The 16,098-nt window shown below is 30.0% G+C and overlaps 9 non-coding genes across 9 annotated transcripts; all 9 read right to left on the bottom strand.

Moving 5' to 3' along the window:
- Positions 1-1,283: 1,283 nt before the first annotated feature.
- On the bottom strand, positions 1,284-1,355 carry TRNAQ-CUG (transfer RNA glutamine (anticodon CUG)). The gene has a single exon. It is a non-coding gene; the product is annotated as a tRNA-Gln (tRNA).
- Positions 1,356-2,224: 869 nt separating this feature from the next.
- On the bottom strand, positions 2,225-2,296 carry TRNAQ-CUG (transfer RNA glutamine (anticodon CUG)). The gene has a single exon. It is a non-coding gene; the product is annotated as a tRNA-Gln (tRNA).
- A 1,816-nt stretch (positions 2,297-4,112) lies between these two features.
- TRNAQ-CUG (transfer RNA glutamine (anticodon CUG)) lies at positions 4,113-4,184 on the bottom strand. The gene has a single exon. It is a non-coding gene; the product is annotated as a tRNA-Gln (tRNA).
- Positions 4,185-6,001: 1,817 nt separating this feature from the next.
- Positions 6,002-6,073, bottom strand: TRNAQ-CUG (transfer RNA glutamine (anticodon CUG)). Its single transcript has one exon. It is a non-coding gene; the product is annotated as a tRNA-Gln (tRNA).
- Positions 6,074-7,889: 1,816 nt separating this feature from the next.
- TRNAQ-CUG (transfer RNA glutamine (anticodon CUG)) lies at positions 7,890-7,961 on the bottom strand. The gene has a single exon. It is a non-coding gene; the product is annotated as a tRNA-Gln (tRNA).
- A 1,817-nt stretch (positions 7,962-9,778) lies between these two features.
- Positions 9,779-9,850, bottom strand: TRNAQ-CUG (transfer RNA glutamine (anticodon CUG)). Its single transcript has one exon. It is a non-coding gene; the product is annotated as a tRNA-Gln (tRNA).
- Positions 9,851-11,666: 1,816 nt separating this feature from the next.
- On the bottom strand, positions 11,667-11,738 carry TRNAQ-CUG (transfer RNA glutamine (anticodon CUG)). The gene has a single exon. It is a non-coding gene; the product is annotated as a tRNA-Gln (tRNA).
- A 1,816-nt stretch (positions 11,739-13,554) lies between these two features.
- Positions 13,555-13,626, bottom strand: TRNAQ-CUG (transfer RNA glutamine (anticodon CUG)). The gene has a single exon. It is a non-coding gene; the product is annotated as a tRNA-Gln (tRNA).
- Positions 13,627-15,441: 1,815 nt separating this feature from the next.
- TRNAQ-CUG (transfer RNA glutamine (anticodon CUG)) lies at positions 15,442-15,513 on the bottom strand. The gene has a single exon. It is a non-coding gene; the product is annotated as a tRNA-Gln (tRNA).
- Between the last annotated feature and the right edge of the window lie 585 nt (positions 15,514-16,098).

The following is a 16,098-nucleotide window of genomic DNA, read 5'->3' as shown; positions in this document are numbered from 1 at the left end:
CTACCAAGATTTAAATACAGATCACTGTATTCAAAGATCAGAGTGGAGTGGTTACTAATAAACCAAGAAACCACATTCATTAGTGAACATCTAAAAAAAAAATTCTAAAATATTAGATTCTTAGAAGGCACATTTTATTGAAGTTATTGTACATATATTAACATCAATGCTTATTTGGATTACACAGTAAAATTCATATAATTACAAACATTTCTATAACTACCTTTTTTTAGATTTTAGTACATATTTACAATAATCAGTGATTTAAAAAATGTATTATATGTATAAAAAAGAAAAGTTTTTGTCAATCAAGGACTTAAACTGAAGGTACTAAAATGCACCTGGTGCCACCGAGATTTGAACTCAATTTACTGGATTCAGAGTACAGAGTGCTAACCATAACACCATGGAATCTCCCTTCTAATAACACATATAAAACTTTCTCTCAGAGTGTAAGATCTTAATTTCTACAAGATACAGAAATATTCATTCAGAGAGATATGTACTACATTGTATTTACAAATAAAACCATTAGGACCTACCAATTTGTATATACAGATTATTGGTTTCAGAGTCCAGAATTGTTAACAGTACACCATGAAAGCTCATTCATATGGTGGCATGTAAAAAATTTTCTCACAGTGTAAGATTCTTAGAGGTTACATTTTATTGGAATTATATTACAGATAAACCTGTCTCTCAGTATATATGATTCTTAATTTATGCAATTTATAGATATTTTCTTTCTCAGAGATATGAACTGCATAATACTAACAAAAAAACAATAGGACCTACCAAGATGTTAATACAAATCATGGATTCAGAGTCCAAAATGGTTACAAATACACCAGGAAACCTCATTCATGAGCAAGCATTTAAACAGTTTTTATTAGAATGTACTCTCAGAGAAATATAAACTGAACGGTACTTACAAAAAACCAATAGGACCTACCAAGATTTAAATACAGATCACTGGATTCAAAGATCAGAGTGGTTACCAATACACCAAGAAACCTCATTCACGAGGGAGAGCTAAACATTTTTTTCTAAAATGTTAGATTCTTAGAAGACACATTTTATTGCAATAATTGTACATATATTTACATCAACGCTTATTTGGGTTATATAGTACAATTCATATAATTACATACATTTCTATAACTACCTTTTTTAGCTTTTCGTACATATTTACAAAAATCAGTGATTTAAAAAAATGATTATATGTATGAAAAAGTAGACTTTCTGTCAATCAAGAACTTAAACTGAAGGTACTAAAACACATCAGCTCCCACCGAGATTTGATCTCGGATCGCTGAATTCAGAGTCCAGAGTGCTAACCATTACACCATGGAAGCTCTATTCTAACACCACATATACAACTTTCTCTTAGAGTGTGAGATCTTATTTTCTACAAGTTACAGGAATAATAATCATAGAGATAAGTATTACATTGTATTTACAAAAAAAAAGCCATTAGGACCTACCACATTTTTATACAGATTATAGGTTTCAGAGTCCAGAATTGTTAACAGTACACAATGAAACCTCATTCATATGGTAGCAAGTACATTTTTTTGTCAGAGTATAAGATTCTTAGTGGATACATTTTATTGGAATTAAATGACAGATAAACCTGTCTCTCAGTATATATGATTCTTAAGTTATGCAATTTATAGATATTTTCTTTCTCAGAGATATGAACTGCATAATACTAACAAAAAAACAATAGGACCTACCAAGATGTTAATACAAATCATGGATTCAGAGTCCAAAATGGTTACAAATACACCAGGAAACCTCATTCATGAGGAAGCATTTAAACAGTTTTTATTAGAATGTACTCTCAGAGAAATATAAACTGAACGGTACTTACAAAAAACCAATAGGACCTACCAAGATTTAAATACAGATCACTGGATTCAAAGATCAGAGTGGTTACCAATACACCAAGAAACCTCATTCACGAGGGAGAGCTAAACATTTTTTTCTAAAATGTTAGATTCTTAGAAGACACATTTTATTGCAATAATTGTACATATATTTACATCAACGATTATTTGGGTTATATAGTACAATTCATATAATTACATACATTTCTATAACTACCTTTTTTAGCTTTTCGTACATATTTACAAAAATCAGTGATTTAAAAAAATGATTATATGTATGAAAAAGAAGACTTTCTGTCAATCAAGAACTTAAACTGAAGGTACTAAAACACATCAGGTCCCACCGAGATTTGAACTCGGATCGCTGGATTCAGAGTCCAGAGTGCTAACCATTACACCATGGAACCTCTCTTCTAACACCACATATACAACTTTCTCTTAGAGTGTGAGATCTTATTTTCTACAAGTTACAGGAATAATAATCATAGAGATAAGTATTACATTGTATTTACAAAAAAAAGCCATTAGGACCTACCAAATTTTTATACAGATTATAGGTTTCAGAGTCCCGAATTGTTAACAGAACACAATTAAACCTCATTCATATGGTAGCATGTAAATTTTTTTGTCAGAGTATAAGATTCTTAGTGGATACATTTTATTGGAATTAAATGACAGATAAACCTGTCTCTCAGTGTGTAAGATTCTTAATTTATGCAATTTATAGATATTTTCTTTCTCAGAGATATTAACTGTATTGTACTTACAACAAAACCAATAGAACCTACCAAGATGTAAATATAGATCATGGATTCAGAGTCCAAAATGTTTATCAATACACCATGAAACCTCATCCATTAGGGAGCATCTAAATATTTTTATAAGAATGTACTCTCAGAGAGATATGAACTGAATGGTACTTACAAAAAACCAATAGGACCTACCAAGATTTAAATACAGATCACTGTATTCAAAGATCAGAGTGGAGTGGTTACCAATACACCAAGAAACCACATTCATTAGGGAACATCTAAACATTTTTTTCTAAAATGTTAGATTCTTAGAAGACACATTTTATTGAAGTTATTGTACATATATTAACATCAATGCTTATTTGGATTACACAGTAAAATTCATATAATTACAAACATTTCTATAACTACCTTTCTTTAGATTTTAGTACATTTGTACAATAATCAGTGATTTTAAAAAAATGTATTATATGTATAAAAAAGAAAAGTTTTTGTCAATCAAGGACTTAAACTGAAGGTACTAAAATGCACCTGTTCCCACCGAGATTTGAACTCAATTTACTGGATTCAGAGTACAGAGTGCAAACCATAACACAATGGAATCTCCCTTCTAATAACACATATAAAACTTTCTCTCAGAGTGTAAGATCTTAATTTCTACAAGATACAGAAATATTCATTCAGAGTTATGTACTCCATTGTATTTACAAATAAAACCATTAGGACCTACCAATTTGTATATACAGATTATTAGTTTCAGAGTCCAGAATTGTTAACAGTACACCATGAAAGCTCATTCATATGGTGGCATGTAAAAAAATTTCTCACAGTGTAAGATTCTTAGAGGTTACATTTTATTGGAATTATATTACCGATAAACCTGTCTCTCAGTGTGTATGATTCTTAATTTATGCAATTTATAGATATTTTCTTTCTCAGAGATATGAACTGCATAATACTTACAAAAAAACAATAGGACCTACCAAGATGTGAATACAAATCATGGATTCAGAGTCCAAAATGGTTACAAATACACAAGGAAACCTTATTCATAAGGAAGCATTTAAACAGTTTTTATTAGAATGTACTCTCAGAGAAATATAAACTGAACGGTACTTACAAAAAAACAATAGGACCTACCAAGATTTAAATACAGATCACCGGATTCAAAGATCAGAGTGGTTACCAATACACCAAGAAACCTCATTCACGAGGGAGAGCTAAACATTTTTTTCTAAAATGTTAGATTCTTAGAAGACACATTTTATTGCAATAATTGTACATATATTTACATCAACGCTTATTTGGGTTATATAGTACAATTCATATAATTACATACATTTCTATAACTACCTTTTTTAGCTTTTCGTACATATTTACAAAAATCAGTGATTTAAAAAAATGATTATATGTATGAAAAAGAATACTTTCTGTCAATTAAGAACTTAAACTGAAGGTACTAAAACACATCAGGTCCCACCGAGATTTGAACTCGGATCGCTGGATTCAGAGTCCAGAGTGCTAACCATTACACCATGGAACCTCTCTTCTAACACCACTTAGACAACTTTCTCTTAGAGTGTGAGATCTTATTTTCTACAAGTTAAAGGAATAATAATCAGAGAGATAAGTATTACATTGTATTTACAAAAAAAAGCCATTAGGACCTACCAAATTTTTATACAGATTATAGGTTTCAGAGTCCAGAATTGTTAACAGTACACAATTAAACCTCATTCATATGGTAGCATGTACATTTTTTTGTCAGAGTATAAGATTCTTAGTGGATACATTTTATTGGAATTAAATGACAGATAAACCTGTCTCTCAGTGTGTAAGATTCTTAATTTATGCAATTTATAGATATTTTCTTTCTCAGAGATATTAACTGTATTGTACTTACAACAAAACCAATAGAACCTACCAAGATGTAAATATAGATCATGGATTCAGAGTCCAAAATGTTTATCAATACACCATGAAACCTCATCCATTAGGGAGCATCTAAATATTTTTATAAGAATGTACTCTCAGAGAGATATGAACTGAATGGTACTTACAAAAAACCAATAGGACCTACCAAGATTTAAATACAGATTACTGTATTCAAAGATCAGAGTGGAGTGGTTACCAATAAACCAAGAAACCACATTCATTAGGGAACATCTAAACATTTTTTTCTAAAATGTTAGATTCTTAGAAGACACATTTTATTGAAGTTATTGTACATATATTAACATCAATGCTTATTTGGATTACACAGTAAAATTCATATAATTACAAACATTTCTATAACTACCTTTTTTTTAGATTTTAGTACATTTGTACAATAATCAGTGATTTTAAAAAAATGTATTATATGTATAAAAAAGAAAAGTTTTTGTCAATCAAGGACTTAAACTGAAGGTACTAAAATGCACCTGTTCCCACCGAGATTTGAACTCAATTTACTGGATTCAGAGTACAGAGTGCAAACCATAACACCATGGAATCTCCCTTCTAATAACACATATAAAACTTTCTCTCAGAGTGTAAGATCTTAATTTCTACAAGATACAGAAATATTCATTCAGAGTTATGTACTACATTGTATTTACAAATAAAACCATTAGGACCTACCAATTTGTATATACAGATTATTAGTTTCAGAGTCCAGAATTGTTAACAGTACACCATGAAAGCTCATTCATATGGTGGCATGTAAAAAAATTTCTCACAGTGTAAGATTCTTAGAGGTTACATTTTATTGGAATTATATTACCGATAAACCTGTCTCTCAGTGTGTATGATTCTTAATTTATGCAATTTATAGATATTTTCTTTCTCAGAGATATGAACTGCATAATACTTACAAAAAAACAATAGGACCTACCAAGATGTGAATACAAATCATGGATTCAGAGTCCAAAATGGTTACAAATACACCAGGAAACATCATTCATGAGGAAGCATTTAAACAGTTTTTATTAGAATGTACTCTCAGAGAAATATAAACTGAACGGTACTTACAAAAAAACAATAGGACCTACCAAGATTTAAATACAGATCACTGGATTCAAAGATCAGAGTGGTTACCAATACACCAAGAAACCTCATTCACGAGGGAGAGCTAAACATTTTTTTCTAAAATGTTAGATTCTTAGAAGACACATTTTATTGCAATAATTGTACATATATTTACATCAACGCTTATTTGGGTTATATAGTACAATTCATATAATTACATACATTTCTATAACTACCTTTTTTAGCTTTTCGTACATATTTACAAAAATCAGTGATTTAAAAAAATGATTATATGTATGAAAAAGAAGACTTTCTGTCAATCAAGAACTTAAACTGAAGGTACTAAAACACATCAGGTCCCACCGAGATTTGAACTCGGATTGCTGGATTCAGAGTCCAGAGTGCTAACCATTACACCATGGAACCTCTATTCTAACACTACATATACAACTTTCTCTTAGAGTGTGAGATCTTATTTTCTACAAGTTACAGGAATAATAATCATAGAGATAAGTATTACATTGTATTTACAAAAAAAAGCCATTAGGACCTACCAAATTTTTATACAGATTATAGGTTTCAGAGTCAAGAATTGTTAACAGTACACAATGAAACCTCATTCATATGGTAGCAAGTACATTTTATTGTCAGAGTATAAGATTCTTAGTGGATACATTTTATTGGAATTAAATGACAGATAAACCTGTCTCTCAGTGTGTAAGATTCTTAATTTATGCAATTTATAGATATTTTCTTTCTCAGAGATATTAACTGTATTGTACTTACAACAAAACCAATAGAACCTACCAAGATTTAAATATAGATCATGGATTCAGAGTCCAAAATGTTTACCAATACACCATGAAACCTCATCCATTAGGGAGCATCTAAATATTTTTATAAGAATGTACTCTCAGAGAGATATGAACTGAATGGTACTTACAAAAAACCAATAGGACCTACCAAGATTTAAATACAGATCACTGTATTCAAAGATCAGAGTGGAGTGGTTACTAATAAACCAAGAAACCACATTCATTAGGGAACATCTAAAAAAAAAATTCTAAAATATTAGATTCTTAGAAGGCACATTTTATTGAAGTTATTGTACATATATTAACATCAATGCTTATTTGGATTACACAGTAAAATTCATATAATTACAAACATTTCTATAACTACCTTTTTTTAGATTTTAGTACATATTTACAATAATCAGTGATTTAAAAAATGTATTATATGTATAAAAAAGAAAAGTTTTTGTCAATCAAGGACTTAAACTGAAGGTACTAAAATGCACCTGGTGCCACCGAGATTTGAACTCAATTTACTGGATTCAGAGTACAGAGTGCTAACCATAACACCATGGAATCTCCCTTCTAATAACACATATAAAACTTTCTCTCAGAGTGTAAGATCTTAATTTCTACAAGATACAGAAATATTCATTCAGAGAGATATGTACTACATTGTATTTACAAATAAAACCATTAGGACCTACCAATTTGTATATACAGATTATTGGTTTCAGAGTCCAGAATTGTTAACAGTACACCATGAAAGCTCATTCATATGGTGGCATGTAAAAATTTTTCTCACAGTGTAAGATTCTTAGAGGTTACATTTTATTGGAATTATATTACAGATAAACCTGTCTCTCAGTATATATGATTCTTAATTTATGCAATTTATAGATATTTTCTTTCTCAGAGATATGAACTGCATAATACTAACAAAAAAACAATAGGACCTACCAAGATGTTAATACAAATCATGGATTCAGAGTCCAAAATGGTTACAAATACACCAGGAAACCTCATTCATGAGGAAGCATTTAAACAGTTTTTATTAGAATGTACTCTCAGAGAAATATAAACTGAACGGTACTTACAAAAAACCAATAGGACCTACCAAGATTTAAATACAGATCACTGGATTCAAAGATCAGAGTGGTTACCAATACACCAAGAAACCTCATTCACGAGGGAGAGCTAAACATTTTTTTCTAAAATGTTAGATTCTTAGAAGACACATTTTATTGCAATAATTGTACATATATTTACATCAACGCTTATTTGGGTTATATAGTACAATTCATATAATTACATACATTTCTATAACTACCTTTTTTAGCTTTTCGTACATATTTACAAAAATCAGTGATTTAAAAAAATGATTATATGTATGAAAAAGAATACTTTCTGTCAATTAATAACTTAAACTGAAGGTACTAAAACACATCAGGTCCCACCGAGATTTGAACTCGGATCGCTGGATTCAGAGTCCAGAGTGCTAACCATTACACCATGGAACCTCTCTTCTAACACCACTTATACAACTTTCTCTTAGAGTGTGAGATCTTATTTTCTACAAGTTAAAGGAATAATAATCAGAGAGATAAGTATTACATTGTATTTACAAAAAAAAGCCATTAGGACCTACCAAATTTTTATACAGATTATAGGTTTCAGAGTCCAGAATTGTTAACAGTACACAATTAAACCTCATTCATATGGTAGCATGTACATTTTTTTGTCAGAGTATAAGATTCTTAGTGGATACATTTTATTGGAATTAAATGACAGATAAACCTGTCTCTCAGTGTGTAAGATTCTTAATTTATGCAATTTATAGATATTTTCTTTCTCAGAGATATTAACTGTATTGTACTTACAACAAAACCAATAGAACCTACCAAGATGTAAATATAGATCATGGATTCAGAGTCCAAAATGTTTATCAATACACCATGAAACCTCATCCATTAGGGAGCATCTAAATATTTTTATAAGAATGTACTCTCAGAGAGATATGAACTGAATGGTACTTACAAAAAACCAATAGGACCTACCAAGATTTAAATACAGATTACTGTATTCAAAGATCAGAGTGGAGTGGTTACCAATACACCAAGAAACCATATTCATTAGGGAACATCTAAACATTTTTTTCTAAAATGTTAGATTCTTAGAAGACACATTTTATTGAAGTTATTGTACATATATTAACATCAATGCTTATTTGGATTACACAGTAAAATTCATATAATTACAAACATTTCTATAACTACCTTTTTTTTAGATTTTAGTACATTTGTACAATAATCAGTGATTTTAAAAAAATGTATTATATGTATAAAAAAGAAAAGTTTTTGTCAATCAAGGACTTAAACTGAAGGTACTAAAATGCACCTGTTCCCACCGAGATTTGAACTCAATTTACTGGATTCAGAGTACAGAGTGCAAACCATAACACCATGGAATCTCCCTTCTAATAACACATATAAAACTTTCTCTCAGAGTGTAAGATCTTAATTTCTACAAGATACAGAAATATTCATTCAGAGTTATGTACTACATTGTATTTACAAATAAAACCATTAGGACCTACCAATTTGTATATACAGATTATTAGTTTCAGAGTCCAGAATTGTTAACAGTACACCATGAAAGCTCATTCATATGGTGGCATGTAAAAAAATTTCTCACAGTGTAAGATTCTTAGAGGTTACATTTTATTGGAATTATATTACCGATAAACCTGTCTCTCAGTGTGTATGATTCTTAATTTATGCAATTTATAGATATTTTCTTTCTCAGAGATATGAACTGCATAATACTTACAAAAAAACAATAGGACCTACCAAGATGTGAATACAAATCATGGATTCAGAGTCCAAAATGGTTACAAATACACCAGGAAACATCATTCATGAGGAAGCATTTAAACAGTTTTTATTAGAATGTACTCTCAGAGAAATATAAACTGAACGGTACTTACAAAAAAACAATAGGACCTACCAAGATTTAAATACAGATCACTGGATTCAAAGATCAGAGTGGTTACCAATACACCAAGAAACCTCATTCACGAGGGAGAGCTAAACATTTTTTTCTAAAATGTTAGATTCTTAGAAGACACATTTTATTGCAATAATTGTACATATATTTACATCAACGCTTATTTGGGTTATATAGTACAATTCATATAATTACATACATTTCTATAACTACCTTTCTTAGCTTTTCGTACATATTTACAAAAATCAGTGATTTAAAAAAATGATTATATGTATGAAAAAGAAGACTTTCTGTCAATCAAGAACTTAAACTGAAGGTACTAAAACACATCAGGTCCCACCGAGATTTGAACTCGGATTGCTGGATTCAGAGTCCAGAGTGCTAACCATTACACCATGGAACCTCTATTCTAACACCACATATACAACTTTCTCTTAGAGTGTGAGATCTTATTTTCTACAAGTTACAGGAATAATAATCATAGAGATAAGTATTACATTGTATTTACAAAAAAAAGCCATTAGGACCTACCAAATTTTTATACAGATTATAGGTTTCAGAGTCAAGAATTGTTAACAGTACACAATGAAACCTCATTCATATGGTAGCAAGTACATTTTATTGTCAGAGTATAAGATTCTTAGTGGATACATTTTATTGGAATTAAATGACAGATAAACCTGTCTCTCAGTGTGTAAGATTCTTAATTTATGCAATTTATAGATATTTTCTTTCTCAGAGATATTAACTGTATTGTACTTACAACAAAACCAATAGAACCTACCAAGATTTAAATATAGATCATGGATTCAGAGTCCAAAATGTTTACCAATACACCATGAAACCTCATCCATTAGGGAGCATCTAAATATTTTTATAAGAATGTACTCTCAGAGAGATATGAACTGAATGGTACTTACAAAAAACCAATAGGACCTACCAAGATTTAAATACAGATCACTGTATTCAAAGATCAGAGTGGAGTGGTTACTAATAAACCAAGAAACCACATTCATTAGGGAACATCTAAAAAAAAAATTCTAAAATATTAGATTCTTAGAAGGCACATTTTATTGAAGTTATTGTACATATATTAACATCAATGCTTATTTGGATTACACAGTAAAATTCATATAATTACAAACATTTCTATAACTACCTTTTTTTAGATTTTAGTACATATTTACAATAATCAGTGATTTAAAAAATGTATTATATGTATAAAAAAGAAAAGTTTTTGTCAATCAAGGACTTAAACTGAAGGTACTAAAATGCACCTGGTGCCACCGAGATTTGAACTCAATTTACTGGATTCAGAGTACAGAGTGCTAACCATAACACCATGGAATCTCCCTTCTAATAACACATATAAAACTTTCTCTCAGAGTGTAAGATCTTAATTTCTACAAGATACAGAAATATTCATTCAGAGAGATATGTACTACATTGTATTTACAAATAAAACCATTAGGACCTACCAATTTGTATATACAGATTATTGGTTTCAGAGTCCAGAATTGTTAACAGTACACCATGAAAGCTCATTCATATGGTGGCATGTAAAAAATTTTCTCACAGTGTAAGATTCTTAGAGGTTACATTTTATTGGAATTATATTACAGATAAACCTGTCTCTCAGTATATATGATTCTTAATTTATGCAATTTATAGATATTTTCTTTCTCAGAGATATGAACTGCATAATACTAACAAAAAAACAATAGGACCTACCAAGATGTTAATACAAATCATGGATTCAGAGTCCAAAATGGTTACAAATACACCAGGAAACCTCATTCATGAGGAAGCATTTAAACAGTTTTTATTAGAATGTACTCTCAGAGAAATATAAACTGAACGGTACTTACAAAAAACCAATAGGACCTACCAAGATTTAAATACAGATCACTGGATTCAAAGATCAGAGTGGTTACCAATACACCAAGAAACCTCATTCACGAGGGAGAGCTAAACATTTTTTTCTAAAATGTTAGATTCTTAGAAGACACATTTTATTGCAATAATTGTACATATATTTACATCAACGATTATTTGGGTTATATAGTACAATTCATATAATTACATACATTTCTATAACTACCTTTCTTAGCTTTTCGTACATATTTACAAAAATCAGTGATTTAAAAAAATGATTATATGTATGAAAAAGAAGACTTTCTGTCAATCAAGAACTTAAACTGAAGGTACTAAAACACATCAGGTCCCACCGAGATTTGAACTCGGATCGCTGGATTCAGAGTCCAGAGTGCTAACCATTACACCATGGAACCTCTATTCTAACACCACATATACAACTTTCTCTTAGAGTGTGAGATCTTATTTTCTACAAGTTACAGGAATAATAATCATAGAGATAAGTATTACATTGTATTTACAAAAAAAAGCCATTAGGACCTACCAAATTTTTATACAGATTATAGGTTTCAGAGTCAAGAATTGTTAACAGTACACAATGAAACCTTATTCATATGGTAGCAAGTACATTTTATTGTCAGAGTATAAGATTCTTAGTGGATACATTTTATTGGAATTAAATGACAGATAAACCTGTCTCTCAGTGTGTAAGATTCTTAATTTATGCAATTTATAGATATTTTCTTTCTCAGAGATATTAACTGTATTGTACTTACAACAAAACCAATAGAACCTACCAAGATTTAAATATAGATCATGGATTCAGAGTCCAAAATGTTTACCAATACACCATGAAACCTCATCCATTAGGGAGCATCTAAATATTTTTATAAGAATGTACTCTCAGAGAGATATGAACTGAATGGTACTTACAAAAAACCAATAGGACCTACCAAGATTTAAATACAGATCACTGTATTCAAAGATCAGAGTGGAGTGGTTACTAATAAACCAAGAAACCACATTCATTAGGGAACATCTAAAAAAAAAATTCTAAAATATTAGATTCTTAGAAGGCACATTTTATTGAAGTTATTGTACATATATTAACATCAATGCTTATTTGGATTACACAGTAAAATTCATATAATTACAAACATTTCTATAACTACCTTTTTTTAGATTTTAGTACATATTTACAATAATCAGTGATTTAAAAAATGTATTATATGTATAAAAAAGAAAAGTTTTTGTCAATCAAGGACTTAAACGGAAGGTACTAAAATGCACCTGGTGCCACCGAGATTTGAACTCAATTTACTGGATTCAGAGTACAGAGTGCTAACCATAACACCATGGAATCTCCCTTCTAATAACACATATAAAACTTTCTCTCAGAGTGTAAGATCTTAATTTCTACAAGATACAGAAATATTCATTCAGAGAGATATGTACTACATTGTATTTACAAATAAAACCATTAGGACCTACCAATTTGTATATACAGATTATTGGTTTCAGAGTCCAGAATTGTTAACAGTACACCATGAAAGCTCATTCATATGGTGGCATGTAAAAATTTTTCTCACAGTGTAAGATTCTTAGAGGTTACATTTTATTGGAATTATATTACAGATAAACCTGTCTCTCAGTATATATGATTCTTAATTTATGCAATTTATAGATATTTTCTTTCTCAGAGATATGAACTGCATAATACTAACAAAAAAACAATAGGACCTACCAAGATGTTAATACAAATCATGGATTCAGAGTCCAAAATGGTTACAAATACACCAGGAAACCTCATTCATGAGGAAGCATTTAAACAGTTTTTATTAGAATGTACTCTCAGAGAAATATAAACTGAACGGTACTTACAAAAAACCAATAGGACCTACCAAGATTTAAATACAGATCACTGGATTCAAAGATCAGAGTGGTTACCAATACACCAAGAAACCTCATTCACGAGGGAGAGCTAAACATTTTTTTCTAAAATGTTAGATTCTTAGAAGACACATTTTATTGCAATAATTGTACATATATTTACATCAACGCTTATTTGGGTTATATAGTACAATTCATATAATTACATACATTTCTATAACTACCTTTTTTAGCTTTTCGTACATATTTACAAAAATCAGTGATTTAAAAAAATGATTATATGTATGAAAAAGAATACTTTCTGTCAATTAAGAACTTAAACTGAAGGTACTAAAACACATCAGGTCCCACCGAGATTTGAACTCGGATCGCTGGATTCAGAGTCCAGAGTGCTAACCATTACACCATGGAACCTCTCTTCTAACACCACTTATACAACTTTCTCTTAGAGTGTGAGATCTTATTTTCTACAAGTTAAAGGAATAATAATCAGAGAGATAAGTATTACATTGTATTTACAAAAAAAAGCCATTAGGACCTACCAAATTTTTATACAGATTATAGGTTTCAGAGTCCAGAATTGTTAACAGTACACAATTAAACCTCATTCATATGGTAGCATGTACATTTTTTTGTCAGAGTATAAGATTCTTAGTGGATACATTTTATTGGAATTAAATGACAGATAAACCTGTCTCTCAGTGTGTAAGATTCTTAATTTATGCAATTTATAGATATTTTCTTTCTCAGAGATATTAACTGTATTGTACTTACAACAAAACCAATAGAACCTACCAAGATGTAAATATAGATCATGGATTCAGAGTCCAAAATGTTTATCAATACACCATGAAACCTCATCCATTAGGGAGCATCTAAATATTTTTTATAAGAATGTACTCTCAGAGAGATATGAACTGAATGGTACTTACAAAAAACCAATAGGACCTACCAAGATTTAAATACAGATCACTGTATTCAAAGATCAGAGTGGAGTGGTTACTAATACATCAAGAAACCACATTCATTAGGGAACATCTAAAAAAAATTCTAAAATGTTAGATTCTTAGTAGACACATTTTATTGAAGTTATTGTACATATATTAACATCAATGCTTATTTGGATTACACAGTAAAATTCATATAATTACAAACATTTCTATAACTACATTTTTTTAGATTTTAGTACATATTTACAAGATTCAGTGATTTAAAAAATGTATTATATGTATAAAAAAGAAAAGTTTTTGTCAATCAAGGACTTAAACTGAAGGTACTAAAATGCACCTGTTCCCACCGAGATTTGAACTCAATTTACTGGATTCAGAGTACAGAGTGCAAACCATAACACCATGGAATCTCCCTTCTAATAACACATATAAAACTTTCTCTCAGAGTGTAAGATCTTAATTTCTACAAGATACAGAAATATTCATTCAGAGAGATATGTACTACATTGTATTTACAAATAAAACCATTAGGACCTACCAATTTGTATATACAGATTATTGGTTTCAGAGTCCAGAATTGTTAACAGTACACCATGAAAGCTCATTCATATGGTGGCATGTAAACATTTTTCTCACAGTGTAAGATTCTTAGAGGTTACATTTTATTGGAATTATATTACAGATAAACCTGTCTCTCAGTATATATGATTCTTAATTTATGCAATTTATAGATATTTTCTTTCTCAGAGATATGAACTGCATAATACTAACAAAAAAACAATAGGACCTACCAAGATGTTAATACAAATCATGGATTCAGAGTCCAAAATGGTTACAAATACACCAGGAAACCTCATTCATGAGGAAGCATTTAAACAGTTTTTATTAGAATGTACTCTCAGAGAAATATAAACTGAACGGTACTTACAAAAAACCAATAGGACCTACCAAGATTTAAATACAGATCACTGGATTCAAAGATCAGAGTGGTTACCAATACACCAAGAAACCTCATTCACGAGGGAGAGCTAAACATTTTTTTCTAAAATGTTAGATTCTTAGAAGACACATTTTATTGCAATAATTGTACATATATTTACATCAACGCTTATTTGGGTTATATAGTACAATTCATATAATTACATACATTTCTATAACTACCTTTTTTAGCTTTTCGTACATATTTACAAAAATCAGTGATTTAAAAAAATGATTATATGTATGAAAAAGAATACTTTCTGTCAATTAAGAACTTAAACTGAAGGTACTAAAACACATCAGGTCCCACCGAGATTTGAACTCGGATTGCTGGATTCAGAGTCCAGAGTGCTAACCATTACACCATGGAACCTCTATTCTAACACCACATATACAACTTTCTCTTAGAGTGTGAGATCTTATTTTCTACAAGTTACAGGAATAATAATCATAGAGATAAGTATTACATTGTATTTACAAAAAAAAGCAATTAGGACCTACCAAATTTTTATACAGATTATAGGTTTCAGAGTCAAGAATTGTTAACAGTACACAATGAAACCTCATTCATATGGTAGCAAGTACATTTTATTGTCAGAGTATAAGATTCTTAGTGGATACATTTTATTGGAATTAAATGACAGATAAACCTGTCTCTCAGTGTGTAAGATTCTTAATTTATGCAATTTATAGATATTTTCTTTCTCAGAGATATTAACTGTATTGTACTTACAACAAAACCAATAGAACCTACCAAGATGTAAATATAGATCATGGATTCAGAGTCCAAAATGTTTATCAATACACCATGAAACCTCATCCATTAGGGAGCATCTAAATATTTTTTATAAGAATGTACTCTCAGAGAGATATGAACTGAATGGTACTTACAAAAAACCAATAGGACCTACCAAGATTTAAATACAGATCACTGTATTCAAAGATCAGAGTGGAGTGG

The sequence above is a fragment of the Pseudophryne corroboree genome, chromosome 11 (assembly GCF_028390025.1).
Source record: "Pseudophryne corroboree isolate aPseCor3 chromosome 11, aPseCor3.hap2, whole genome shotgun sequence".
In the NCBI taxonomy this organism is placed as follows: Eukaryota; Metazoa; Chordata; class Amphibia; order Anura; family Myobatrachidae; genus Pseudophryne; species Pseudophryne corroboree.
The sequence above is the reverse complement of the archived record's forward strand: the minus strand, read 5'-3'. Positions and strand labels throughout refer to the sequence as shown.